Genomic DNA, 6,379 nt, shown 5'->3' with positions numbered 1-6,379 from the left:
ACAATAAAATTTACAAACCTTTATATAAACTTCGTTACCATAAAAACCATCCATTACAAAAACCATATACATGTAAACCAAACAAATTTAAAACTTTTTAAAAATAAGTATAATATTCTATCATATTTAACATTAAACAACAATATCTATTTATTAGAAATAATTATGATATTCTCGAATATTTAACATCAAACAACCCATCTATTTTATTTCATTTCATCGTCATTCACATTTTTATAACTTGCTATTGTGCTCACTCTCACTCATTTCCTAATAAATTAACCATGCAACATCATAATTCCAACACCCACCTTAATAATTTTGGAGGAATTGAACTATCGAAAAAGTGTAGTGGTGCGACTATATTTTAGAAAGAGTTTTAATCATTAACATATATTTCAGGTCTTAAACATTCCATTGAAAATTCCTTAGATGCAGCATGTCAAAAATACAATTGCCCACTGTTGTGCCATTTCCTCTCACGATGATACAATGTAAAATGTTGGACGATGACGATTACATCGAATTGAAATCTTTGTTCCATCAGTGCAAGACATAATTTTAACGATCAGGAATCGTGTATTGTATTGCACTGAATGCAACGCAGGTTCATGAAAAGCAACCCCCTGCTGAATACTAACTAATTCAGCTCCAATCAAATCAATAAATACCTACAAACTGAACTAAGATTTTTGAATTTTCTGAGAGGCGTTACAGGTAGATACATTATGGATTCCATGGAGGAGGGGGAGGGGGCGCCATGGGGTACATTGGTGGAACTGAAGAGAATATTGTATTCTTATCAATCCGTAATCATACTCCATTGTCACCGTTCGATAAAGCTATCAATGCTGCTACTAAGCCAACATTGTCGGCGATTGTGGGCTCTGTTTGGTTGTAATTGTTACGAGCATCATTGAAACGGTCAAATTTATCAGGCCCACCAACCATAGCTCCTGTCAGTACATGTGGATTAGGGTTTGGACTGTCTCGCCATTTGTAACCGTTTGTGCATTTGTACTTTACTCCATTTTGAGGGATAGAAGTTGCACGGTGATGCACATGCTTTGGGTAACGGTTGCCATCACCCACAATGTAGCTCATGCTAAGAGGGTTTTTACCTAAAATATAGTTTATCTGCATAAAAATACCAATCCTCAAAAAATTATTAAAATATAGTTTAACTGATTCAAAATAATCAGTTAAAATTAAATTAAAATAATAATATACCTGAGTTGTTGCAAAGTCGCGAAGGGCTTGGCTATGGAAGTAATTTGGACCACAATACCAGCCAAGAATATATGCAGCAGCGAGATAATCGCTATAAAGTGCTGCTAGAAAAGTTGTATTGACAACATACTGGAGGGGTTCAGGATTCCCATGGTTCAATTGAATCAGTCCACCTGCAACGAAACACGCCCAATCTATCAAATTCTGAACGTATTGAGAGGAATGAAGCTTTCTGAATCATAAGAATGGATCACCTCTAGTTCTGTTGAACGATTTGAAAAAGGGAAGATATGAGCACAATAAGAGGGTTGTCTGGTTCTGATAGCTCTGCAACAAGTCCTCATATGGATAACCTGGATCGAGGAACATCCTTAGCCTGGTTAACAAAACCTGTAAGCAATATATTAGAATTCACCAAAGTATTTCCTTGCCACTCAGATCAAACAAGTAATATTGCTTTGGTTCAAAATGGATAGAGTTAAGCTATTGAAAATATCAACCCAGTGTAACGATACTTTCAATTCTTTATAATGTTGTCACGGTATTCTCCTTCATGTGCCAGTAAGGATTCTTTGTGGTTTTGGTAAGAGAAGTGAGAACCTTATGGAAATAGCATTTTCCAAGACTATAATTTGATGAAACAAAATTTAATGGTTAGTATTCATGAGCTATTCCATGTTGGTATTTTTTTAAAATTATAATCAAATCCATGATTAAGTAGATTTCGTAATTCTTATTTCTTATAGATTTGTTTTATATATATATATAATTTTTTTTTTTTTGGAAAAATTTGTATTTGTTTTTTCAAGAAATTGAAGTATACAAATTATTATTCAATTATAATGTTTTAGACATATTTGTTCAGAGTTATGATAGTTTATTAATCATGAACATAAATAGACAAAATATAAAAACATGCAAGGTTTTAATAATGGGTTCAGAAAATGTTGTGATATTCACCTAAAGACATCAACTACTTTTTTTTTTAATCACTAAATGTTTTACAAGCTGAAGTAATGCTTCTTTTGATCTTTTGTCCTCATCAATGTTGAATTCTCTATGGATATGCGATACCTCCAACTTAAAAATTTCTTGTAATTGATGAATACTTTGTTAAGAATTTTAGGGCCAAATTATATAATGTGCTGATCTCTAAAAACTAATCAATAATCACTAGAAAATTGCCAAAAATTTGTAAACATTTCAGTTGCATATACATTGCAAAGTCAAGGATCAGCCAATGCCCAATTAATTTTACTTTATTATTAATTCCACACCCCAACTTAAACTATGAAAAAAAGTTCGGTACAATTTAACTCTGGCCAAAACCCAATTGTTCATCTACACAAGAAAGATGTAAATATCACCATGAAAAATAAATTAAAATTGTTTAATTATAAATTTTCCCCAAACAAACTGGTTTAATTATAAAACAATTAAGGTAAATGAAAATAATTATTCTACCTGCAATATATGAAATATATGTATTTTATTTTGAAAAATTCAATGTATTAACTGAAAAGTAACCAATCCAACCCAAGAAACAATACCTAAAATAGCCAACTCAACAACTCAAGTAAAGCAGACAGATTCTTCCAAAGTAGTAAAGACTGCAAATTCTAGATATTTAACGTTGAAATAAGGATCTTAAGAAAAATAACCAACTCAACAACTCAAGTAAAGCAGACAGATTCTTCCAAAATAGTAAAGACTGCAAATTCTAGATATTAAGGTTGAAATAAGGATCTTAAGAATATGGAATTTGTGCTTACCTAGGCACCTGGTAGCTTATTATCCCAGCTGAAGACACCATTCAAAGTCCCACCCTTCTTTGAAGCAGCATGTTGGGCAATCCCCGGATTAGTCACCAACTGAAGGTAAGAAGAATTCCCAGTGGCATAGTACATCCATGCACCACCCCACACATACTCATCATAGTAGCCAGTGGAATTATAATATTGTCTGATCTCAGTATTAGCTTGGCTGTATCTACCTCTGTTAGACCTTGAGAACGCGAAGAGAGTAGTGGCACCTTTGACGAGCATCTTTGAGTAATTGGCGTCATCCTTGAATACAATCGATGCGACAACGAGTGCAGCGGCCATCTCTGCAGCCAAATGTGAACTGACTGAGCATTGAGTTACAGGACGGAGGTACTCCATGTCTTCGGGCCTCGTCCAACAGTACTCATCATCTGGAGTTGTGGAAGTTTTGGAAGTTTTAGATCCAGTGCCGACCTATTCAAAACAAAATAAAATGAAAATTGAAAGGCCATTGAAAATGGACATATTATAGAGACATCGCAAAATCTCTAAGGGTTAGGAGAAGCTTAAAAAAATTGATCACTTTTATTTGTTTTAAGAATAAGTTATAATAGATAGTTTTAAATATTAATTTAAAAACAAAAATGTGATTAATCCTAAATACATTTTGATCTCAAAATTTCTAAGCTTTCTAGGCTTGTCTTCACCTGACAACGGATGACATCTATTTTGGTGGCAGAGGAATTGAATGTCTTAAGTATGTAGTCCGTTCCCCATCTGATGATCTCCTTGACATGGTTAAGCTCTCCGATAGCTTCATACTTCTGACTATATTCAATCACGCTCCAACTAAGCATAGTCATGGTAAAAGCTTCAGGGAAATAAAATTTGATGTGGTCTCCAGCATCGTAATATCCTCCCACCAGATTCACAGGAGGCGTCGAACTATTCAAACTGTCCTGCATTCCAGAGTCTCCTCTCCATGACACATTGTTTTCCTTGGTCAGATGCCCCGCTGCGAACACGTGGTCAGATTTAGTGTTTGTACGCATCTTAACACAAACTAACAGGCAAGAATTTTATGGAGAGAAATAGATGGTTTTATAAGCAATTTAATTAATTGTATTGAAAGTATCAGAATTTTGAGTTAATTTATGTCAAAGATTTTGTCCTGGAATCTGATGATTAGAATTGACCTCTCTAAATTCAAATATTAAACGATATCCATATCAGAGTTCTAATGTTAAAGAAATGTCAACAAAGTCTTTTGAATGAATTAAATTTTACATTCATCTCAACTATTAAATTTTGAATGAATTAAATTTTACATTTATCTCAACTATTAAATTCTAAATTTTACATTCAGATGATTATATGATTATAGAAATTGAGTTTTATTTTGCATATTCCTTACCTTCAAAACCATTTTCAAATTTTTGCAAACAAAAAATCTCTAAAATGAAAAAAGTAATCGATACAAAGATTGTATACTTACATTTTTGCTCGTTAAAGAACATGAGAGCCTTGTGAAGTGCAACAGTGTAACTGTCAGGCGGGAGGCGCGCAGGGTGATGCTTGGGCACAAGTTTGGCAATGAGAACCGCGAGACCCACAAACAAAACACAACCGATACAGATACTGACAATCCACTTGAACGCTTTGGTGCTAAACATGATACAACCCAGATCCACATACTTTGTTTTTTCCTTCTGCTCGCCATGCCCCAACAGCCAACTCTGCTGAGTCTCTTCCAATGTCGGCCCGGACAGGGCCGCTCTGTCGATGTCAAATTCCCTGCTTCGCTCATCGAAATTTGTCGCAGAGTCTCCGGTGATTTCGAATGTCCCTCCCCAGTGATCTCGAGCAAACATAATTATCCCCCACTCCCTCCCTTCCTTCTAAGTTCCAGTACCCCAAACAAACAGAGGGACAAACAGCATAAAACGCTGTATTCTATCTGTTATATAGTTTAGAATTTTTATTTATTTATTTTCTGGTTTAATTTGCGAATGATCTTATAAGTATTTCTTGAAATTACAAATTTAAATTCTAAATTCTCTAGATACAGTTTTAAATGCAAAAACTGATTTTAAAAGACAAATATCAAAATTTCATTAAAAAAAAAATTAGCAACATTGCTCCAAAACTGCACAACATATAATGCGGAGACAACGCCCATAGAACCTCTTCAACCCTGCAACAACAATGGCCAACTCTGCTCCCGTTTCTATCTGTAGATGTCGTGAGGTCATTTGTACAGTTCATTGAGCGTTGACGTCTAGAGCCTATCAATCCCCATTCTAAAGAACAGCTGGCCACACGTCATGCACCGGCAAATCAGGTACAAAATCTCTCCCTATACACGCGCGCACAGATTATGAACAATATTTTACATTAAAAAAATTGCGGAGATTCCGGCAATTCCAATTGACCAGTTTCAAGTCAATAATCCATCACAGTTCCGCGTCGACATATCAGGCTGATCTGACATCTCAGAACAAGTCATGAGTAAAGTTGAAGCAAATCCTTTGACTTTGGCTCACAGTAATTTAGTCGGCGTTCTTCCTTCTTAGCTTTTTGGAATTATGAAGAATTCAGGTGGGGCATAATGATGGAAGAATTTGCTTTATCAGTAGAATGTTATTATCAAGATTCTGTGAAGGTGGCTCTCATTTTCATAAAATTTAAAATCAAAAACAACGTTATACAAACCAATTAACCAACCTACACCTGATTAGTATCACACCCTAATTTAATTTAATCTCAATAATTTAGTCTGTGCCAACTCTGATTTGATTGGAATTGAATTTAATCTCAATAATTTAGTCTTTGCCAACTCTGATTTGATTGGAACTGAATAGAATATGAAAAATTTGATTGGAATTGAATAGAATATGAAAATTTGAAGTTAGGGCTTCACATACAGTTGACTATAACCAGGCACAACAAGTTCAGATCCATTGGCTCGGGTCATTACGGCCGCGTTCCAGCCTATCCCACCTACCATGAATCCATGACCTACGCACGTCGCCTTCATTAAGGAATCTATTTTCATGTAACTTAAAAAAAAATTCAGAATTCATTACCTATAACTTAAAAAATTCGGAATGCATTTCATATGACATAAAAATACTTTGGATTATTGATTGAAATTACGTATATACTGTGACGTTGAAATTTAATTTAATGTTATTTTAGAGATTACTTACAATTTTTAAAAGAGTTAAGGTCGTTCACGCCATCATTTCTCTTGCTCTTCCGTGTTTCCCACCCAGTGTTTTAAATTTTCTAAAAAGAATAGAAAGTTTAAACTGCCCTTTCCACGGGAATTTTATGTGGATTGCCGCCTTCCCTGTTCCCCACAAAGGATTATAAAAGGAAATAAA

At 34.5% G+C, this 6,379-nt stretch overlaps 1 pseudogene across 1 annotated transcript; it reads right to left on the bottom strand.

Annotated features, from left to right (window-relative positions):
- Nucleotides 1-427: 427 nt before the first annotated feature.
- Nucleotides 428-5,246, bottom strand: LOC149185029 (endoglucanase 9-like; annotated as a pseudogene). Its single transcript, XR_016257817.1, has 6 exons — nucleotides 4,489-5,246; nucleotides 3,701-4,008; nucleotides 3,003-3,467; nucleotides 1,485-1,620; nucleotides 1,231-1,403; nucleotides 428-1,137 (listed from the first exon to the last, which is right to left on the bottom strand). The product of XR_016257817.1 is annotated as an endoglucanase 9-like (transcript).
- Between the last annotated feature and the right edge of the window lie 1,133 nt (nucleotides 5,247-6,379).

This window comes from Pinus tabuliformis, chromosome 3_2 (assembly GCF_031772625.1).
Source record: "Pinus tabuliformis cultivar Carrire ecotype Pingquan chromosome 3_2, CPIR1, whole genome shotgun sequence".
Taxonomy (NCBI): Eukaryota; Viridiplantae; Streptophyta; class Pinopsida; order Pinales; family Pinaceae; genus Pinus; species Pinus tabuliformis.
Note: the sequence above shows the minus strand (reverse complement) of the source record. Positions and strands in the feature narration are given on the sequence as shown.